The 24,350-nt window shown below is 40.8% G+C and overlaps 1 protein-coding gene across 1 annotated transcript in view; it reads right to left on the bottom strand.

Moving 5' to 3' along the window:
* The window catches only part of CDH13 (cadherin 13), a 758,666-nt gene that overhangs the window by 200,436 nt on the left and 533,880 nt on the right, over window positions 1–24,350 (bottom strand). The window lies entirely within an intron of this gene.

The raw sequence follows: 24,350 nt of genomic DNA, 5'->3' as shown, positions 1-24,350 counted from the left end.
GCCACCCACAGATAATGTTGACATGCTGGGTCATGTAATCAAATCCCATCTGCCACATATGAAGTCTGATAAACTAAATATAATGTGTAAACTGGAAAAACACAGATTATACTGTCGGATGGGAGTGGAAGAAGTTATCCAGAGGGAAGTGTTCTTTTAAACTTTTGGGCTTTGCTACTTGGCATTCTGCTTTAACCAGCTCTAGAAAGAAGAAGCTGACTGGCTTGACAGTGAGAAAAAATGATCTGCTGAATTTACACAGCCTTAAATGTTTACTTTGTTTTAAAACAATTACTTCCTCTCCTAACTTAAGTTGTTCCTGTCCCAGTTTGTTGTTGCCTTACTAAAAACCTGGTTTAACTGAATCTACATCTTTGCAGTGTGATGTAATTGACCTTTTGACACTAAGGTTCTTCTGGAATTTCTGATAGTCACAGCCACAAGACCAGTGTGCACAGTTCTCTATGTGTTACCATTTTAAATTAAATGTATGCTGGTCTCTTTAGTAAAATGTTGTATAATGAAAACTCCATGCAGGATAAATATCCATCTTTCTATATATGGTTTGCAACTATTTGTTGAAGGACCTTTGAAATGAGATGTGTATTTCGTAGCAATTCCATGCCCCCACCCCCAACACACACACACATACACACACACACAGAGTCTCACACACCCTTCCGGTGGTCAAAGGGGAATTGATTCGAAAGGATTCTTGTGATCTGAAGGTAGGCTAAGGATAAAAGCTCAGGCCCCCTTAATGAATGAGGGGAAATACAGGGCAACTAAGTGTCTGGAGGTTCCAGTTAGTAGAAATTTTATCATGTAGGGACTGCAAATGCCTTTCCTTTTTCTCCAGGGAAGAAAGGGAGCACAACGTATTGAGGATGTTGACATACGGCTGAGAGCATTTTTTTCTCTAAAGTGCAGAATGCCTTTATGTGTTCCACTATATTCCTGTGAGAGAATCAACTCACCATAGAGGCAGCCATAGTTCTGTACCATGAATTAGAGTAGGTAGTCTGAGCAAAGCTGCATTACAACAACTAACTAGTCAGCTGCAAGTGTTTCACCATTCATATCGGCCGTTCAGTTGCTATGTTCAGTGAAGAATGCAAATGTTTATGTATTGCTCTCTTTTGTAATAAAGCTGGGCCACATTTTTTCAAAAACAGGAATCTAAAGTCCATATTTAGGCTCCTAAATAAGCCCCTGATCCTGCAACTACTCCCAGGCTTAACGTTATTCAATGAGTAGTCCCCCTGAAAAAAAAGTGAGGCTGCTGGTAGTAAAGCAGTGGTAGCACTGGTAGTTAAGCACATGGTAGTAAAGTTAAGCACAAATGAAGGTAGGGGCGGATAATCAGCTGCACGTGATTTGCCAGTGTGATGCTGTGTTCAAGAGGGAGAATGAAAGCCTTTGATGCATAAATAGTGGAATCTCAAGTAGGAGTAGAGAGGTTATTTTACCTCTGTATTTGGCACTGATGCAACCACTGCTGGAATACTGTGTCCAGTTCTGGTGCCCACAGTTCAGGAAGGATGTTGATAAATTGGAGAGGGTTCAGAGGGGAGCCATGAGAATGATTAAAGAATTAGAACTATGCCTTATAGTGACAGACTCAAGGAGATCAATCCATTTAGCTTAATGAAGAGAAGGTAAAGGTGTGGCTTGATTACAGTCTATAAGTATCTACACAGGGAACAAATATTTCATAGTGGGCTCTTCAATCTAACCAATAAAGTATAACACAATCCACTGGCTAGAAGTTGTAGCTAGAAAAATTTAGACTGCAAACAAGGCATACATTTTAATAGTGACTGTAATAAACCACTGGAACAATTTAGCAAGGGTTGTGGTGGATTCTCCATCACTGACAATTTTTAAATGAAGACTGGACGTTTCTCTCAAAGAGATGATCTAGGAATTATTTTGGGGAAGTTCTATGGTCTGTGGTATAAGGGAGGTCAGATCAGCTGATCACATTGGTCCCTTCTGGCGTTGGAATCTAGAAAGTTTTTGAAAGATCAGGAACTAAGTGTCTTAGTTTTCAAGAGTGCTGAGGACCCAGCAGTTTCATAGAATCATAGAATATTAGGAGACCTCAGGAGGTCATCTAGTTCAATCCCCTGCTTAAAGCAGGACCAACACCCACTAAATCATCCCAGACAGGGCTTTGTCAAGCGGGGCCTTAAAAACCTCTAAGGATGGAGATTCCACCACCTCCCTAGGTAACCCATTCCAGTGCTTCACCACCCTCTGAGTGAAATAGTGTTCCTAATATCCAACCTAGACATCCCCCACTGCAATTTGAGACCATTGCTCCTTGTTCGGTCATCTGCCACCACTGAGAACAGCTGAGCTCCATTCTCTTTGGAACCCCCCTTCAGGTATTTGAAGACTGCTATCAAATGTCCCCTCACTCTTATCTTCTGTAGACTAAATAACCCCAGTTCCCTCAGCCTCTCCTTGAAAGTCATGTGCCCCAGCCCCTTAATTATTTTTGTTGCCCTCCGCTGGACACTCTCCAATTTGTCCACATCCTTTCTGTAGTGGGGCGGGGATGGGGTGGAGACCAAAACTGGACGCATTACTCCAGATATGGCCTCACCAGTGCCGAGTAGAGGAGAATAATTACTTCCCTCGATCTGCTGGCAATGCTCCTATTAATACAGACCAATGTGTCATTGGACTTCTTGGCAACAAGGGCACACTGCTGATTCATATCCAGCTTCTCATCCACTGTAATCCCCAGGTCCTTTTCTGCAAAACTGCTGCTTAGCCAGTTGGTCCCCAGCCTGTAGTTGTGCATGGGATTCACCCTTCCCAGGACTCTGCACTTGTCCTTGTTGAACCTCATCAGATTTCTTTTGGCCCAATCCTCCAATTTGTCTAAGGTCACTCTGGACCCTATCCCTACCCTCCAGCATATCTACCTCTCCCCCCAGCTTAGTGTCATCTGAGAACTTGCTGAGGGTGCAATTAATTCCATCATCCAGATCATTAATGAAGATATTGAACAAAACTGGCCCCATGACCGACCCCTAGGGCACTCTGCTTGATACCGGCTGCTAACTAGACATCGAGCCTTTGATCACTACCCGCTGAGCCAACAATCTAGCCAGCTTTCAATCCACCTTACAGTCCATTCATCTAATCCATATTTTTTAAACTTGCTGGCAAGAATACTGTGGGAGACCATATCAAAAGCTTTGCTAAAGTCAAGATATATCACATCCACCGCTTTCTCCATATCCACAGTGCCAGTTATCTCATCATAGAAGGCAATCAGGTTGGTCAGGCATGACTTGCCCTTGGTGAATCTATGTTGACTGCTCCTGATCACCTTCCTATCCTCCAAGTGCTTCAAAATGGTTTCCTGCTCCATGATTTTTCCGGGGACTGAAGTGAGGCTGACTGGTCTGTAGTTCCCCAGTTCTCTTTCTTCCCTTTTTAAAATATGAGCACTATATTTGCCTTTTTCCAGTCATCTGGGACCTCCCCCAGTCACCATGAATTTTCAAAGATAATGGCCAATGGCTCTGCAATCACATCAGCCAACTCCCTCAGCACCCTTGGATGCATTAGATCTGGACCCATGGACTTGTGTATGTCCAGCTTTTCTAAATAGTCCTTAATCTGTTCTTTCACCACTTGAGAGCTGCCCATACTGTGTTGCCCAGTGCAGCAATCTGGGAGCTGACCTTGTCTGTGAAGACCGAGGCAAAAAAGCATTGAGTACTTCAGCTTTTCCCACATCATCTACCACTATGTTGCCTCCCCCATTTAGTAAGGGTCTTAAAGGCATCTAAGTGACTTGGGAGCAAAAGTCATGTTGCCCTTCAATGGGACTTGTGCTACAAAATCACTTGAAAATCCCTCTCACTGAGAACTGTGACCAGGTTTTCAACACTGTTTTCAGTGAAGCCAAGGAAAATGAAAATAATATAGATAACAGGATCTCTATTGCTAAATCCAATACTACTTTATCAATGAAAAGCAGAGTGAAAATATCAGGACAACTCTTCCCCCTGCAGATGATTTTTCTCCCCTTTTCAAATGCCAAGTGCCAATCTAAATCCTCCCTTTGTTCTTGTCCATTTTATGGGAGCCTCTTGTTACTCTCCTGTCTACTCTATACTGTCTACTGCTCTGCTGACTGGCTGGCTTCCTAGTATTGCCCTTCTGGTAGCTTCAACAGGTTGGTTGTCAGGTGATGGCTGTGCACGTTCACTCATTTTGATTCATATAGAGCTACTTGCACCCTTTCTAATGATGTGTACGGATGTCTCAGTCCCTGATCCAAAGCCATTTGAAGTTAATGGAAAGATTTTGTTGACCTCAATAGGCTTTTTGATTAAGCTCTCAGTGGGAGAAACTCCCAGGGAGAAGGCCTGGAAGGTGTAAATTAGATTAGATTGGGGGTTACTTTAATTAATATCTTCTTTTAGCTCTCCAGATTGTAATTTAGACTCCCTTACACATTTGTGGAATGGGTGAATAGGTCCAAAGGAGTCTTAGTGAGGGTAAGGTAATGAAATGTACATGAGGTTATGCAGCAGTTCAGAATTTGGCTCCCCAACTTTTCTCAAAGCTTTTCAGGGGAGGAGCTACATAGAGGCACACTAACTGAATCATACAGTAAAGAATTTCACAATAGCCCTAAATTATAATGGCAAGTACATCTAAACTCCTGCCGTCTACTTACTCCTGATGTCATATCTTTTGTTTTTTCACAATTAGGTACATGTCAAGGTTCCTTCCCCATTCTGAACTCTAGGGTACAGATGTGGGGACCTGCATGAAAGACACCCCCTAAGCTTATTCTTACCAGCTTAGGTTAAAAAACTTCCTCAAGGTACAAACTTTGCCTTGTCCTTGAACCCTATGCTGCCAAGCGTGTTAAACAAAGAACAGGGAAAGAGCCCACTTGGAGACGTCTTCCCCCCAAAATATCCCCCCAAGCCCTACACCCCCTTTCCTGGGGAAGGCTTGATAAAAATCCTCACCAATTTGCATAGGTGAACACAGACCCAAACGCTTGGATCTTAAGAACAATGAAAAAGCAATCAGGTTCTTAAAAGAATTTTAATTAAAGAAAAAGTAAAAGAATCACCTCTGTAAAATCAGGATGGTAAATACCTTTCAGGGTAATTAGATTCAAAACAAAGAGAATCCCTCTAGGCAAAACCTTAAGTTACAAAAAGACACAAAAACAGGAATATACATTCCATTCAGCACAACCTATTTTACCAGCCATTTAACAAAAGGAAACCTAACACATTTCTAGCTAGATTACTTACTAACTTAACAGAAGTTCTGAAGAGCATTCCTGATCTGTTCCCGGCAAAAACATCACATGGACAGACAGAGCCTTTTTTTCCCCACCCCCCTCTCCAGCTTTGAAAGTAACTTGTATCCTCATTGGTCATTTTGGTCAGGTGCCAGCGAGGTTATCTTAGCTTCTTAACCCTTTACAGGTGAAAGGGTTTTGCCTCTGGCCAGGAGGGATTTTATAGTTCTGTATACAGAAAGGTGGTTACCCATCCCTTTATATTTATGACAGGTACCCATAACAATGAGCTAAACATGAGGTATATCTGAAGGTGCTGAGTTATGGGGGAAAAACCCTTAGTGTTTTACCTCTATTCTTTTAATTGTTTAGCCTTCCTTAAAATTGCCAGTGCAGCTGTCAACTATTTAAATTTCTGCAAGTGATTAATTTACTACAATATTATGAAGGCACTAAACAACGTCTGTACACACACATAGAAGAATCCAAATCCTCTCTGAAAACTGCAATCAAAAATAATTTCCAATTAAAATACTTTCTGTCAGAAGAAGAAAATTAATTTAAATTTTAGCTCTAGGACGAAAGGAGAACGAGCAACGTCATGTTTCATTTTCTTCAGTGCGTGAACTGTCACTTCAATTCTCTTTTGAGAAGGGCTTATTTTGAGATGTTATAATTAGAATCCTGAAATGGCAGTTTTAAATATACATGACAGATGTTTATTAAATTGCCATACATCCAGAATAAAATTTCTTACCCCCACCCCATTTAACTACAGCAACTATCGACAACAAATTCTGATCTCCAGATTTCTGTTGCACTGGCGTATATCTGGAGCAACTTTATTATTGTTAATGGAGTTACTCCAGATTTTCATTGGGGAAACATGACCCAGTATACCACCTTTCATCACTGGGGTGAAGATGTAGCCTGGACTATTAAAGATAATCTAATATATGTGCAAACTTCATGCAGATCAATATCCTAAATTACTTTCCATAAAGGAAAGTGAAAGTTGCAAGGAAGTTAAACTCAATGGGGTGAACAAGGTCTCAATCAGAACAGGATTTGGACCATTATCATGTAATTAGGTCAGTAGTGTGAAGCGGTACCATACAGTCATTATGGGGTGCACATTAGGAGAAAAGTACATGCATAAATTGTGACATTAGTGTACCATTCATTTCAACAGGGATTTCAGCTTTTAAAATGATGGTGCAATTTGGCCCTACTTTTATCTTCTGCAAAACACTTTTCTAGGTAAAAAATATCTTCCTGGACATAAGAACGGCCATACTGGTTTTAATGGCCATACTGGTTCAGACAAATGGTCCATCTAGCCCAGTATCCTGTCTTCCGATAGTGGCCAATGACAGGTGCTTCCGAGGGAATGAACAGAACAGAAAATCATCAAGTAATCCATACCCTGGCATCTACTCCGAGCTTCTGGTAATCAGATTCTAGGGACACCCAGAGCATGGGGTTGCATCCCTGGCCCTCTTGGCTAATAGCCATTCATGGACCTGTAAGAGTTACTTTATATATGGTCCTAAGGGATTTAAATGTACAGTGTCCCGGAAGGGGGATTCCTGCCATATGAGTTTCTATTGAATAAAACTGAGATCCTAATAATAAAGATACATACTCTCCAACCTGCAATCCAGGTAAAATATAAAGGCTCCAGGAGTATACTATAAAATGTAATCAGAAAACTGAATTACATGCATAAATAGCTAGATCTTGACCACTGAGATACCACTCTGAGAGCTTCCAGAGGGTTGAAAAATCAATCATGTACAAAATATTGACACACGCATCAAAACACAACACAATATTTATATAGAGAAAACACCAGCCTCTCAGTGGTAAGGATAGTTGTTTTCACACTTTAATGGTCACCTGTATTGTTATGCTACTATTGGCTTGTTCATTTTATTGTTTAAAGTTTTAAGCTTTTAAAATCTCTATGTATGCAAATTATGGTTTGGAATTGTTGGATTTATAAATAAGTCCAACAATTCCAAACCAAGAAGAGTTTGAGTTTTGCAGTCCCATTTTAATTAAGACTCCAAAGCTCTTCACTTTGCCTTGCATGTGACAGTGACAAGTACTGAAGTAAGCAAAATGTTGCATTAATGTGTTATAAATAATTCCCTAGTCGATTTGATATGTTCTGAGAAATTCATTGGTCCAAGAGCCAGAAGGGGGAGAATTTGATTGTCATCCCGCATTGGTTTATGTTCATGAGGTTTTAATCCAACAATTTATCTCTATCTAATTCTCTCCAAAGGGACACTTATTTGTGACAAATATCTCTGAATATTTTATTAAAGTAAGATTTACAGGGTATATTTAAGTAAAATACATATTGTATTATTTATATATACCCCTTCTCAGACTGCCTTTTTATTGATTTATCAAGTATAAAAAAGAGGTAAAAGAGGAATCCAAACTTTCCCATACTCTCCAAAGAGGTTTTTTTTTCCTTTGAATATGTTTTGTGTGCTTCAACAGCAAAGAATCTTGGTGCTTCTAGATGTTGACATTATTAAATGAAAAAGATGCTACGTGAAGGTTCTTACATAAACAAACAGAGCTCAATTAATTCAGAGCAAAGGCTGTCACCGTTCCTTTATTAACCCATGTCATTGTGATTAAGTATTCCAGCACATCGGACAGGTACAATTGTGCAGTATTCAGAGTTGAAGAGGAATTTCTTGGTTGGACTTTAAGAGGAAATCTTTTAAGGAATATTTTAGATTGTCTTTGTGGCATTGTTATGAAAACCCTAAAAAATACAAGTCACAACAGGATGTGTTAAGAATGAAGGGCTTATCTCAGTTATACTTGTATGCATCAAAAGAAAGTCTACTAAAATTAATGGGGGTAACATCACTGCAGAATCAGTGTGAAATCAGAATAAATTCCCTTGGTATTACCATGTTAATTTAGAAGCAAGGCTATAACAGGTTTTTGTGTCCAGCTTCTTTTTTTCTTACTAGCAGTGAACACAAATGAAGGAATAACACTCTCTTTTTAACTTCCCGGTGGGAGTTTATCTTACGCAGGGATGCAGCATGAAATTATTTTTCATGGCACTGACTCGATCACTCCCTTAAGATGACAGTACCAGACATGAACACAACATATTTTTATTGTGTTTTCAACTATTTAAAGGGAAGTCATGGAAAAGTACATGGAAAGTCATCAGGAGGATGATGCTTCGGTGAACTGAGTCCTGACAGCACAAGCCAAATCGCCCCTCAAGGGCACATTCTGAACTATTCTGAGGTGGAGTAATGACTCTTCATACTTGCAGAAGCATATCCTCTTTCGGCTGTGTATGTTCTGTGTGGGTCAACATGGGGGCGGGGTATACTCTACATATTAGTCTGCCCTTGGGACAATAAAAATGCATGGTCAGACACTGCTCTGGATAGGGAAAACCTACAGATGCACAGAAGAGTAGGCCGACTAAATACATTCACAGGGATTCCCTTTTTTATGACTATATGAAGAAGCAACACAAAGCTCAATGCACTGAGCATGCTGCACCCTGCTTAGTGTTCTGTTACAAAGAAGCATGGTAACAGCTTTTTTAGCATTATCTATTGATGGCCATGTTCCTCATGCTTATAATTTCAGTCCTTGAAACTCTATAGTCACCAAATGATTTCCTTCTAGGTTCCAAGGACACTCTTGAAGGTCAGGACACTTCATATATTAATATTCCTCGGAGATCATCAATTTACAAACCAACTACAACTTTATACGTTGTTTATTTTTCTAATCCATTGCATAATATTTGGATAGTGTTGCCCTAGGCTTATAATCACTGCATATACACCACACAGAATTCTTCTTTCACAACGCATTAGCTATGCAGAAACTGGTCTCAGAATTACTCCCAATATTCCTATCCCAAACAAGAATTTACATAGATACAAACTGGGGAAAAGATCACATACAACTAATAGCTTACAAGACATCAGAGGAGATGCCTATATAGGGGATTCCAATCTTACTATCCTGACTCCTAAATCCCTTTGAGGGTGGCACTCACTGGCATCTTCAGGACTACAAAAAAATATTAGGAACTTTGTTACTGATACAGTCCTGTCTTTCTTCCAAGTGGAAGGCAAGTATACCAATGGCCAATAGCCTTCAGGAGTGGCCAAACACATGATGTCCAGTCCTTCCTTATAGAAAATGGAAGGGAAAAACATTGAAAAAATAAGTAGATTGCATAAATATCATTGTTGTATATATATTTTATTTGGATTGTAAGTTCCTTGGATCAAGGACCATGCCTTTCTCTGTGTTTTGTACAGTGCTTAAATAGGTTAAATTGTATAAACATCTTTGGTGATCTGTAACGTGTATGTTAAATTGCAAGTCTATGGGGTGTTTGGGGTTCAATGGGCTGGCAGTACTTTGACCTCATTTCAACACTGTGGCAATTATCCATCACTCATATAATTGGAGGAGAGACTATTTCAGATCACCAGGCACTGTCAAATAATCAGCTATCACTCTCAGAGAATATGTGGTTTTCTATTTAGATTGTATCTCGAGTCCAGCCAAGTCTTGCCAGTTAGTGTCTGGGAGTGGATTTTCTGAAGACTGGTTGGTCTGTGGAAAAGGATATGTGCTTCATGGATGACTTAGCTGTCCCCCCTCCCCCACCCAACACACACACACACACACACACAAAACCAGCTAGAGACCTGGGATTTTAAAAGGGGCCTAAGTGAGTTTAATGAAACCCACTTAGGCCCCTTTTGACGTTTAATGAAAAATGGGTGTTTTACTCTGTTAGGCTTCTTTGAATGTCCCAATCTAACTCCACAGGCAATTAGTCCAAACAGAGGAGGACCTGAAGCATTTTCAAGAAAATCCAAAATGTGATAAGCCCATGTCCACTGCCATCTCATCATGAGAATCAGACAGATCTTCACAGATCTTCACCATTACAAAAGACTGTGAATAGAAGCTTCAGTTTATAATATTGTTCCCTGATATAAGTGCATTTGTTCTTTCTTCTGAAGTGGGCAGGTGAGTAATGAGGGCAAATACCAAAGTGATTTTCACCCAGTAAACAAAAGGATTTCAAAGTCTTGCTTCCCTTTTCAGGCTTTTACCGGCATTGAGAATAGGAAAGAACTCTCACACTTTTTTCAGCTGAAATTCTCCTTGCAGTACAGCAAGTGACTGAACTAAACAGGTAGACAACAGTTACAATACTCTAACCACCACTTTTCAGCACTTTCAGGGAGACCCATTAACTTTAAGTTCTTAATATTAGTGCTTGGAAGGACTGAAGGGCACTCTGTGCCAACTGTTTCTAGTTACATCGAAGGCTAAATTGGTCTCCCTGAAGCACAGAGAACTCTTCAAAGCTTCTCTTTTTTCCCTAGGTGCACGGGAGCCTCAATGATGTAATTAAGAGCATGTAGATGGCCAGACTTCCTATTCCTTTCCTTTTAACGCATCTTGGACTCTATACAGTGCAATAAGAGGTACCTCACCTTGCACAGCCCAAGAAACATGTCTGAGAACAGGAATCTCTGCAGAGGAAGGAGTGGGATCAATCCTACTCTCAGATCATAGGCTGCATTGGGGCTGATGCACAGAGGCCTACTCTATCCTAGCAGTCAAAATAGCCCATGTGGCTGAATTCCCCATATCTGAGGAAGGAGACGTGTGGATCTTGTGGAATGTTCCTTTCTTTTGCCCATCCAACCCTCCCCTCAGGCGAAGCCCTGAGCGGGTCATCATACATGCAGGGGGTGCAAGCTCCTGTTGTAATAACTGGATCTACAAATTCATCCTAATTTGAGTTCAGCTGTAAGAAGTGAATGGAAGTTCATAACATGTCACAATAACCTACAACAACAAATGCTGATGGGAAAAGTTACAAAAGGGAGACAGAAAGACTGAATTAATCCAAACCAAAAGGCTTACTGATATAACTCAAGGACTGTGTTGATGTCATACTTGGTAAACAGAAAAGAGTGTATGACTGAAAGTCAATGGACTAAACTTGGTGTGTTGGAAATTAGGCCGAATGGGTGGACAAAGTAATAAGAGGATGGACTATTCCTCCTATCACCCCATTTTGGGGTCCTTAAAAAAAGAGACTTGAAGGGGAGTGTGTGCTAACTGAGGGATTCCTGAAGGACAGGGGGAAGGCCTTCAGTCCCCCACTTTGCTCCAGGGACTTTGTCCTCCACTTGTGAACCTTGAGAGTCATTACATCATTGTGACACCCAGACCTCAGCATAAGAAGGGGGTGCCTGGCCATCACTGCCACACCAGTGGAGACTGCAGCTGGAGATATGTGAGACTGACTGTGTCTTCCCTTCTCTTGTGTGTACCTTTCCACACTATTTTTCCTCCTGTCCTCTGTTTCTCTTTGCTTTTCATCTTATCCTGAGGTCAACTATACCACATGGCACCAACATGGCAGATGAGATGGCCCATCCAGCTCTTCCCAGCCTGAGAGAGACTGGTAAGGGAGATGGCTCAGACCAGCCAGATGATGTCCTAGCCTGGGAAAGCAAGCCAGAACCCAGAGCAACAGCTGCAGTGGCCAACCTGCCAGCTGACAGCATGCATATGTGACTGTTCTGCTGCCCAGAATTCTGAGAACATCAACAAAAGCTTATATTTCCCCCACCTTTACTATCCTGTCTCTTCACCCCCTGGTGTCTGTCTGTCTGTCTGTCAAAAAAGCAGGGGAAGTAACCATCACATTTTGCAAAAAGAAAAGGAGTACTTGTGGCACCTTAGAGACTAACCAATTTATTTGAGCATGAGCTTTCGTGAGCTACAGCTCACTTCTCACGAAAGCTCATGCTCAAATAAATTGGTTAGTCTCTAAGGTGCCACAAGTACTCCTTTTCTTTTTGCGAATACAGACTAACACGGCTGTTACTCTGAAACCTGTCATCACATTTTGGAAACTAACCCTTTCCTTCTGGGTATACAAACCCCACACCAGTAAGGAAAGGGTTATAAGCAGCTGCTCTGGGCCCATGCAGCCCAACCCAACCACCAAAAGAAGAACAAGCCAGCTCAATAGGGCAGCAGACAGTGAAGATGAATGGACCTACCTTCTGAACTCCTGGGAAGGAGATCTGCAAGAGTACTAGCCAGGATGATGGACCTGATGCCTTACATCCATCTCTCGCTTTTAGATAACAGATATCTAGTAGATATCAAATATTGGGAACAGAGCTGGCCAAACATTTTTGGCCTAACTTTTTTTGTGTGTGTGTGAAAAATGCCGATTCAATGTCACCGAAACATTTTCTGAATTCATGTCCGTTTTGCTGAAGTGTGAAAATGGACAAAAATATGAAAAAAAAACCAGAAAGCTTTGTTTTGATATTTTCTACGTGAAATGTTTGTTTTTCCACTTTAAATGACTTTGAGTTTCAATATTTTCTTTAGATTTATTTGGAAAAAGCAATAAAACTAATGTTTGAAAATGGGCTGAATCTAAAGTTTTAATTTAGATACTGTTGAAATGAAATATTTCATTTGACCCAAAATATTTCTTTTCACTTTTTGATTTGTCAAAAATTTGGAGAAAAAACCCTTTGACCCAAATTTTTTTAATTGCCAGCAAATCCATTATTCACGCAGCTCTAATAGGAAGCTTTCCAATATTCAGCTGGACCCAGGGTTGCTGGAACATATTTTATTGTGGGGGTGCTGATAGCCATTGAAACAAACTTTAATCCCTGGATATGATGGAAACCACTTCAGGCCTGGGGTATGTGGAAGCACCCCAGCATCTCTTGTTCCAGCACCTCTGGCTGGACCTGCCTAAATGATTCTGCTTCATACTTGGTGTCTACATCCTTCAAATACTTTGTATATAGCTATTATCTTCCCCTCCCCTTTCATGGAACCCCGTAGTTATCATGTAGCCAAGAAATATATATATGTTTTAGTAGTCTTTTGAAATACTAGTGTGGGGAAGGAGAGGAAGCATTTTCTAAGGTTTTGAAGCCCAGGGTGGGGAGTCAGGAGATCTGGATTATATTCCTAGCTCTCTCAACAGATTTCCTGTGTGGCCTCTGGTAAAATCACTTAAACCCAGATTCTCAAAGGTATTTAGGCATCTAACTCCAATGGGCATTAGACCTTTGAGGTCTAGGCCTTAATCTCTCTGTGCCTCATTTCCCCCTTTGTAAATTGACACTTAACTACCTTAGAAGTGGGCTGTTCTGAGTTTAGTGATGGCGTATTTAAGCACATATTTAAAGTTAAGCACATGCTTAAATGCTTTCCTGAACTGGTCTCTATATAAAGCAATACAAAAAAAAAAAAGCTGTCAATACTTTGTGTACCAAGTCTGTTTGCCATTGTGTTTCTGATAAGAAAATGTATAAGCCCATACTCATATTGCCAAAGAAACTTTTCCCAGAGGGGTAGAAAAGTAAAGGGGATGGGTCAAAACATAAGGGGTATCATATCATAAGAGGAATGATAAGGGTTCCCATTGCAGAATTTCTTCATGAAAAAAAAAAAACTAATTTGTATGACCATAAACTGGCAAACCTCTTCCAAACCTTTTATGTTATCGTCATCCTTTTTAGTTTCACATACTTCAACAGGTAGCTTAATAGTCATTCTGTACATATATTTAAAAAGACTGACATTAATAGGAAGTAAATTTTCTATTCCATTAAAATCTTTGATGGCTGAACAATATAACACACCAGGAGCATCATAAATGGCTGTTCTATCTCAAGGACACTCACTGTTTCTGGACACAGAATATAATATCAAAATCACAAAGCATAATAAATTGCTGAATGGATTCCTTTAAAAGCAACAACAACAACATGTAAGATCATTATAGATGAGCAAAATTCAACAGGTGAGCACAGATATTAGCTTCCTTTTTTAAATTAAAAAGTTCATCTACATCAATGCTAGAGCCAGATACTAGACTGCGATAAGCCTGCATTTGACTGCTCCAATGGAGCTATGAACCAACATGACTGGTCACTAGGAACTTTTATTAGGAGAATCCTTGGATGGCATAGAGCTGTCTTATTGATTTCTACCAACCACCTCTTGACTGCTGGTACAGGGGTCAGGACCATGAAACATGTAGTGGATGTTTGTCATCCTGCCAGTCCCATGCACCCACTGGCAACTGGTGTAAATGTACATCAGGGACAGGACCAGTGGTTTATTAGCCCCAGTGTCTGTAAAGAAGAAAGTACTCCTTTGTACTCTCATTCCTAACACCACACACTCGTTTGCAACTAAACATTTGGCCCCTACAGCCTGATTCTCCATTGCCTTGAATTTTCTGTAGTTGTTTACCCCACCCAAATCAGTCTCTCAGACAGAAGGTAGCATCTTATACCCACTTCATATTCAATTTGCATAAAGGCAAATGACTGCACAAGCATTCAAGGCAATGGAGAGTCAGGCTCCAACTGCCTTAATAGTCCACCTACCTTGCGTATTCCACTGAATATCACTGAGTTCCTGTAAAACAAACAAAGACACTCCACTAGCTGCAGAATAGCTGGACTTTTTGTGGATTGAGACTAGTACTGGAGAACTCTCAAAAGCCAAGAGTTTAATGGCATTCACGAGACCACTTCCTTCTCTCTCTCTCCATTTTATTATGATGTTGAAATAAATCTCTCCTGGGGCCAATTGTCTGCTTGTCTGCCATCTCTTCCTAACTTTCAGACAGACATTCCAGGGGCAAGGAAAGAAATCTGTTTTCCCCTTCCCTCATTTCTCTGGGTCTCTGACATGCCAGGAAGAAGAAAGTACTTATGTGTCTATCCTAGACCTCAGTATGTTCTTCCATGCCATTTCACTGGCTCTTTCCATTTCTCTAATGCACAAGTTTCATCTGCTATACACAGCAGAAACTAAGAGACGAAGACCCCGAGCAAGTGATATGGCACCGAACAGCATCTTAAAAGGATTCCAGCTTCTCCAGTGGCCCATGTCTTTGGAGTAGTTTCAAATTTTCCCAGCAGCACAGTGAGTTCATTTTTCAAAAAGAACAGGAGTACTTGTGGCACCTTAGAGACTAACAAATTTATTTGAGCATAAGCTTTCGTGAGCTACAGCTCACTTCATCGGATGCAGACTAACATGGCTGTTACTCTGAAACCCTTCATTTTTCAAGCCACCTGTCCTGGTGTGCTGTATAAGTGGCTATTAACGTGCTTACTAGCATGGGATGGGTCTGGCTTGTTGGGCACCACTTGCCGCAGATAGTTTGCAACCTCTCTGGGCATGATGCTTGTTTAAATAATGCAAGTTTCTCTGCCACTGATGTATTGCTGAAAGATAAAAACCCAGTTATCTGCAAGGCGCTGACAGAGAGCTACTCTAAGCATGATAGCAGCTGTCTGTATATTCTGAATAAATGCTGATAGCTGAAATGTATTCTCTTTTGGGGCTACAGTTACTTTATTAAAAACAAAATACAAGAAATATTAGCTCTGTGCCCACGTAAACATTAAAAGCCCTCTGTGAAAAATGGCTCTCTTGAAACAATAAATAAGGTGTTTATAATAATCCCACCAAAATTTTCAGTGGCAGATTCATAGAATAAGCCAGGTGTCTGGCTGCTAAATCCAGTTGCACCCTCTGCTAGTGCATAGAGTCCAGTGGCTGGTTCTGTTACACCAGCAAGCAATACGATTGAGAGGCCACAAAGGGCATTGTATTAATTTCAGTGGAATAATGGGCCCAAAAAGTCAAAGGAGTTAACATGATCCTGTCACTGAAAAGCATTAAACAGCCAAGCAGGGTGCGGGGTTTGGTATCTGGAAACCTCAGTTTGCTTGGTTTCATGGCAAACATACTAAAGAAGGAACATTTATTGGTTGGGGTATACACGAGGAAAGGCATCAAAACAAGGCATGAAGCACTTGAGTGATTATATAGGACAAACAATCAAAACCTATCAACGTCCCTTTTGAGAGAGAGGATATCATTTAGAGTCTTATTTTGTTGAACAGCCTCTCTTGGCGGGGGAAGGAGATCACTCGCTGCAGGTGCCACTCAGTGATTGGGCAGGGCATGTAAGGTTCTTTTTTTTCCCAGCTCCCCCTGTTGACAGCTGCTCTGGTCCCATGGTGGTCTGCCTCTTCTGTGACTCAGCCCTCTAGCCAGTCATATATTAATGTCCATCCCTTCTGGGCTATAGAAAGAATCCAGCAGCTGGTAAGTCCTCTCAGTAAAGTGAGGGGCTCCTGGGTCTCTATCTTTTTAGATTGATAGATAATGCAGTGTTTTTATTTAAAAAAATGGAGCTTAGGAAATGAGATCCAGCTGTAATATTTACTATCTCTCAAACAAAATAAAGGGAGGGTGGGACTTTCAAGCTGTAGATAAGATAAAATGATACAATCATTCTAATTCAGAGCTGAATCTAATTCAAGTTATAGTTTTCCCTAAAATTATTGTAAATATGAATATTCTAGAGTATAATACAAAGTTCAAGTGTGAAATACATTTGCTGAAACCAGTAATTTTTTCATTAAAAATGAGAGCATGCTGTCAGTTCAACATTTAGAACGAGAAAATAAGAAGTGCATGGACTGCTTAAGGATGCATATTGCCAAAAAAGAAAGAGAAGAGTACAGAGGGTAGTGTCCACTTGAAAATGTGGTCAGTAAAATAAAGCAAAAGCTTTGTATTATGTACTGTTGCCCTTTAGAATGGCAAAGTATTATCAACGAATGATTTAATGATTCACGGTCAGAAAAAGAGCTGGCTGAATATTTCAAAAGCCATGCATGCCAACATTTGTCCAAATGGTTAGTCCTTCCAAGCATGCTTACACATCTTGGTACTGTAGAATATCCAAGAACGTTTGGTTTGCATGACTTCTTGGGTAATAGCTTCTCTGAGTATGAATATCCACCAACTCATGCATAAGCAAGAATATTCACTAGTTAGCCATCATTCATCCTTCTCTTGTTTCAGATGTTTCAGTCATGCAATCAGTAAGAAGAAACAATATTAGATGACATGGTGATTGACCCCACTTCACAAAAAGTCAAAGTGAATAGCAACACAGTGGGCCGGAGTCACCCCGTATTTATGCCACCTTAAGGCATAAATCCTTTAGCTCACAGGTAGCAGGTACAGAATGAGGGACCAGGGTGCCGGGATACACAGCAGATGCAACCTCAGTGACACTGGAGGAGTGGGCAATACTAGGTCAGCACAGTTGACAATGTGGGGGGCACTTGTTGGAAGTATGTAGTGGCTAGCCAGGGTGCCCTGGAGGTGAATTTCCAGAGTACAAGAAACTTAACTTTGCTGAACTTGGTCCAGTGTCATATATCTGCATTGATTTTCTTTACAGAGACTCCTTTAAATATATAGTGTAATATAACAGAACATAATACCTATCTCTAAAAAAGGGAACAAAAAGGACCCAGGGAATAATAGACCAGTCAGCTTAACTTTGATACCTGGACAGATACTGGAACAAATTATTATACAAGCAATTTGTAAGCTCCTGAAAGATAATAACGTTATAAGGAATAGCCAGCATGGATTTGTCAAAAACAAATCATGCCAAACCAATCTAATTTCCTTCTTTTGACAGGGTTACTGGCTTAGTAGATGCTGGGGGGAGGGGAGCTAGATGTGCTGTACCTTTTGATATACTCCTACATGACATTCTCATAAGAAAACTAGGGAAATGTGGTCTAGATGAAATTACTAAACGGTGGGCGCACAACTGGTTGAAAGACCGCACTGAAAGAGTAGTTGTCAATTGTTGGCTGTCAAATTGGGAGGGTCTATCTCGCAGGTGCTGCAAGAGTCAGTCCTCTCTCTGGTTCTATTAAATATTTTCATTAACGACTTGGATAATGGAGTGGAGAGTACACTTATAAAATCTGCAGATAATACCAAGCTGGGTGGGGATGCAAACACTTTGGGAGGACAGGATTGGAATTCAAAACAACCTTGACAAATCAGAGAATTGGTCCGAAATCAACAAGATGAAATTCAATATAAATAAGTGCTAAGTGCTACACGCACGAAGGGAAAAAAATCAAGTGTGCAACTACAAAACGGAAAATAAATGATTAGATGGTAGTACTGCTGAAGGGGATTTGGAGGGTATAGAGGATCAGAAATTTAATATGAGTCAACAATCAGATGCAGTTGCAAAAAAACCTAATATTCTGCGGTGTATTAACAGGAGTGTCATATGTAAGACATAGGAAGTAATTGTCCTGCTCCAATCAGCACTGGTGAGGTCTCAAATGGAGTTCTGTATCCAGTTCTGGGTGCCACATTTTAAGAAAGATATGGACAAAATTGGAGTCCAGAGGACAGCACAAAAATGATAAAAGGTTTAGAAAACCTGACCTATGAGCAAAGGCTAAAACATCTGGGTACATTAAGTCTTGAGAAAAGATAGCAGTCTTCAAATACGTTTAAGGGCTCTTATAAAGAGTATGGGGATCAATTGTACTCCATGTCTCCTGAAGGTAGGACAAGAAGCAATAGGCTTAATCTGCAGCCAGGGAGATTTAGGTTAGATATTAGGGAAAACTTTCTAACTATATGGGTAGCTAAGTTCTGGAATAAGAATAAACTTCCTAGGAAGATGGCAGAATCCCCATCGTTGGAGGTTTTTAAGAACAGCTTGGACAAACACCTGTCAGGGATGTTCTCAGTTAACTTGGTCCTACCTTAGCACAAGACCTGGATTTGATGACCTCTCGAGGTCCCTCCCAGCCCTACATTTTTATGATTCTATATACTACAGCATTTTGTAGATATTTCAAACTATTTTAACTATATTGCAAATTAAATGCAGCAGTTCCTAGCAGGAACAAAAAGCAAATTATTTATTCATCAAACCATATTAGGAGTACAGTGAACAGCATTTTACATGGATAGAGGTAGCACTAGCTTCTATATACCCCTCAATTCAGACAAGAACTGATATTTTCCTCCACAAAGCTGATTCTGTAACACTTGCAAAAGAGCACAGTGGGTAATGGATAAAAATGATTAGTGCTCTATCAAAGAGGTTTAAGAGAACTTGATTCTACGAAAGTACAGCTGCCTTTTCTAGTATTCACATAAGAAGCATTATTTCTTGCTCACTGCAGGCAAGTGTCACTTTGAAATGGATTTTTTGTCCCCTAAAATACAAAACTGCAGACCATTTACACAACATCAGGTTATTTTTTTAGGTGAAATTCTGCTATGTTCTATTTAGACTGCACACTTTGGTACAGGGCATCTTTCTGCTCTGAATCTATGAATCAAAATGTCTTCTCCAGTGGATGTTTGGAGGTATAATTTGCCCCCTTACGCTCTTCAATCTTCATCTCTGGCACATTCAAGGATGCTCCAGTCCCACGAGAAAAAAAATGAACATAAATCTTCAAAAATATGTCCTTACATGCCTTCTTAAAATGAAAATGGATCTTCTTCCATAAATTATTAGAGTTTGCTGCAAACTCTGAGGAACATGCACTTTTGGAAACAATTTGGAAACTCAAAAATACATAAATAATATAAATGTTGATAGATTTAGGGCATAATCATTTTTGAAATTGCTGAACACTTCCTCTGAGTTGCTAAGCACCTTCAACTCCCATCCCCAGAAGTGAATGGGAGTTTAAAGTGCTCAGCTGGTTGCCAGATTGGACCTTTCAGCTTACTATATATGCCATATTGTCATTTTCCCTGTAAACTGAAGAAAATAACCTTTTCTATCATTATTTTTTGCACGTGGCCATGTGTTATAGAAACAGGTCCAAGCTGAAACTTTGGGTCCTAGTCTGCTTTGAACTTTGCAGTTAGAATTTCACTGCAGTTCACATTACAGATGAGTGAATCACAGGGGGTTTTTTCAGCTCAGTGGTCAAACCAAATAATCTGAAAACATTTTTTTAGTGCCACCCAGAAATGGAAAATTATTTTTTCTCATCATTAAAAAAAAATGCTTTAAACTCATCGTTTTTTTCTACCTGAGACAAAACATTGTGTTTCGTTTTTGAGAGCTTATCTCTGGTTTTTAAATAAATCTACCTACATTTCTACCGAAAGCTCATTTAAAAATGAAAAGTTAAAACGTTTCATTTCAAAAATGTCAGAAGGAAACGTTTTGACTTTTTTAAAAAATCCTTTGTGGGAGAGGCTGGGGACATGAATCTATTGGCGGAATTTGACATGAATTCACAAATAGATTTGGCTGAGCTGAAACTGCGTTTTTTGGCAAATAAACTATTTCTCAAAAATAAATACCCAGCTCTAGTACATATCCAGGCCTGAACTTAGTGGCGGGGGTGTTATATTGCTATATTCTAACCCCCCCTAATACAAAACAGAAAAAAATTATCTGACAAACAGTATTTAGGCAAACTAGGCAAGAGCCCAGTCCAACTCACACTGAAGTCAATGGGAAAAACTCCCATCAACTACTACAGGAGTATGATCTGGCCCTAAATTCTGGCATATGATAATGTTTAATACTACAATATTTAGTTACTACTGTGTCATATTTTCAATATTTTCTGAAGATTGAGGCTATCATAGATGTAGACTTCCTCTCTATCCGGGGGGTGCTCAACTCCCCCGCTACCCCCCAGACCCGCCAGCACTCCACCTCTTCCTCCAAGCCCGCACCCTGCCTCTTCCCTCCCCCATTCCACACCTTCCCCCAAGCCCCATCTCCCCTTCCTCTTCCCACCCCCGCTCCACCCTGCCCTGCCTCGTCTCACTCTCTCCCCCGAGCGCACCCCATCCCCACCTACTCCCTGCCTCCCAGTGCATCCTGCATGCCATGGAACAGTTGTGGGGAGGCGGTGGGGGGAGGGGGAGCTTGGCTGCCGGCGGGTGCTAAGCACACGCTAATTTTTGTTCCACAGGTGCTCAGCCCTGAAGCACCCACAGAGTCAGCACCTTTGTAGCCAGCCTGGTGTTCTAAAAGCAGACAGGTAGTGCAGGAAAACTCGGCTCACAGTGGCTTCAGATCTCCTTTCCCCCCAGGTAGCGGAGGAAGGGAACACTGTGGCTACTGCACACTTGACAACCATAATGTGACTGAACAAATTCTTCCTGATAACTGATCCCAGAATTGCTCATCTTCAGACGAGGACACTTAACGTTCCTTCTCACCTACCTTTGTTCACACTCTAATATAAGGGCAGGTTTTCCAGTTGTAAGATATTTAAAGGCAGTCCAAGGAATCAAGATTCTGAAGGTTCTTAGGAATTTATCTTAACTGGTCTTCATTTAGAGGCAAGTGTGGTTAGACATAAAAACTGCTCAATTGCGTGGGAGGAGCAGATGGTAGGTTGAGGCTCACAAAAAGCAAGTTACATATATTTTTTTAGTCAAATAAATGTCTCTTTAAATATTTCTTTTACTTCCTAGAGAGTTACCAAATATATGTGGGCGGAATGGGGGAGGGAGGGTTGGTCTTAATCTCATTAAAAACAATAACCTCAACATTTGTCTTTCCATTCAGAACAACCAGTCCTTCACCCAGGTGTGTTTACTCATGTGTAAAGTCTGAGCTACCTAGCTCTGATGATTTTGGTTGGTTGGGGGTTAGTACCTAGATCTTGAATTTCTGCATAGAAACGACTCCCTGAGCTGTCTCAGAGCAGCTCCTCTTAAAATATAAAAGCATGAAGAAATAATATGGGTTGCTGCTTATGTTCAAAAGGGAAATCAAAAACTGCCAGATGCCTTGTACCTCTCCATCTCAATAGTCCCTCTTGGGCAATATTTGCAGCTTCCCTATGATACACAAACATGAAAGAAACTAAACTTGAAATAAAAAAGAAGCAATTTACATTCTGTCAATTTAGCTCAAGTCAAGGGGAAGGCTTCACATAAGCATCTGCAGCTATTGAATGACTAAAATGAATAAAAGAGCTAGAAAACATGGACTAACTTTGATCATCACTTTAACACAGTGGCTTTAAAAGCATTTATATCAACTTCCAGTGCATTCACATTTGAATAATAAGAGCCAGATTTTTTTGGCCTTCCATGTTTAGCCTACCTGATATGTTTCACCTTAAACACAGCCACAGTTTCCTCAGTTGGTTCCCTTGTTATTCAGTGAACATACACAGAACAACTAAGGATAATACCCGCTTGATTGGCAATTGTTTTTGTGTTTCAAGGGAAAATATACAGTAATAAAAAAGGACTGGTAAATAAGACCGATTGGGCTGACTGCAACTAGGGCTCACGTGAAGCTGCTGTAATTTTGGTGGTCAGAAACAGATGGCTCAATTTGTCTGGTTTCATGGTTCACCTGAAACTTGGAGGCTGTGCAAGCTTGGACACTGTGTGTCAGTTTCAACAAGAAGCTTCCCTGCAGGACTTCCTTCTGTACATTCTGGGGTTATCTTCTGAGACTACATCATATAGTCACTTGCAAACCCTGCCTCTCAGCACCCATAATCTTTGGAGAGGGGCTGGCTCAATTTCCTCTCCCTCAAATCATGAGTGGGGGGATCTTTGACCCATTCTTCACAACTAAAGTGACCCGATGTCCCAATTTTATAGGGACAGTCCCAATATTCAGGGCTTTGTCTTATATAGGCACCTATTATACCCCCCCGCCTTCCACCCAGTCCCGATTTTTCACACTCACTATCTGGTTACCCTATTCACAGCTAGCACCACATAAGGGCAGCAAATAAGACTGCTTCCTGCCCATCCCTCTCCAGCATCCTGGAAGACTTCCTGGGAGCGAAATGCATGTGTATGCCTCATTATTAAGCAGCAGTGGAACTGAGATATGCTACTCCAGTCTCACCCTGCCTCTGCTAATCCCTCAGTCTGGAGCCTGAGACACCCTAAAATAGTATTGTGATGAGAGATAGGAATTCCTTTTACTGTGACTTGACATTATAGAAGGGGAAGCGTTGGCATAACCATGCCCACTTATAATTATTTGTATTATGATAGTGCCTAAAGGCCACCAGCACTCAGGATGGGGACCCCACTGTGTTAGGTGCTGTATAAATACATAGGAAGATAGTACCGCTCCTGAAGCTAATTTTCCAGGGCTATTACAAGCCTTTGCTTATGAATGGGATTGCAGTCAGGCTCCCAAGTTCCTCTGATGAAGTGAATCCAGGCTCGGGGGAGGCAGCGGGCCTACTTATTGGTCCCTACAAGATGCTGGATAGGAGCAGCAGAACTGCTGGATGACTACAAAAGTGCCAGGTGGCATGATGGGTAAGTGGGCTAGTTTACTGCCAGGAAGATTCTGGAAGGAAAGGCGAGATTGCAGGCCACTGTGTCGCCCCAAAAGACACATGAAGGCAAGTCACTGGGGGTCAGAACCTGCGAGAGAGGGAGAGCCTGGTATGGTAGAAATGGAAGAGACCTGGGTTAGCCCATATTCTCAGCTAAAAGTTAATTATAGCACACATTTGAACCCAGATAACACTGGGTTTCAGTGCTAAAGGTCTGCACAGTTCCAATTATAGCTGTATAATGCTTTCAACACAAGCAGTAGCAACAAAAACCACTTTTGCAATTTTGGCGAGATTAAATGATGCCACCCTACTTTCCACACAAAAGTATCAAATCAGCAGTTAAGAGGAAATCCTGGGGAGATCAAGTCTTGCTTTCAGCACACACTGTGCAGTAGCAATAACAGTTCAATCTCAGACAGATTTCTTGTATGTAAATAGCATCATTATTTCATGTATTACCACTGACCTTTGGCGCATACTAGGCAAGGTAGGGTTGTTCATCACCTTCCATTGATTTTTCAATTTCCAGTAAATTGGTTTTATCTTGAGGTTGTTTACGTATTAGGAATAAAAAATGCAGAGCCTGACTTCAGAAAACAATAACAAGGTTTTGAACTGGAGACCCTGTGGTTAAAAAGGAAACTTTTGCAGATATTAGCATTTGCTTCTGCGGGACAGAGGATTCTACTCTCAGCGATACCAGAAAAAAGGGTTGTCAGTGGAGTTACTCCAGATGATGTAGCTGTCAGAAAAATCTGGACTTTCACGATGTTAAACGTCAGTTACAC

The sequence above is a fragment of the Natator depressus genome, chromosome 12 (assembly GCF_965152275.1).
Source record: "Natator depressus isolate rNatDep1 chromosome 12, rNatDep2.hap1, whole genome shotgun sequence".
Taxonomy (NCBI): domain Eukaryota; kingdom Metazoa; phylum Chordata; order Testudines; family Cheloniidae; genus Natator; species Natator depressus.
Note: the sequence above shows the minus strand (reverse complement) of the source record. Positions and strands in the feature narration are given on the sequence as shown.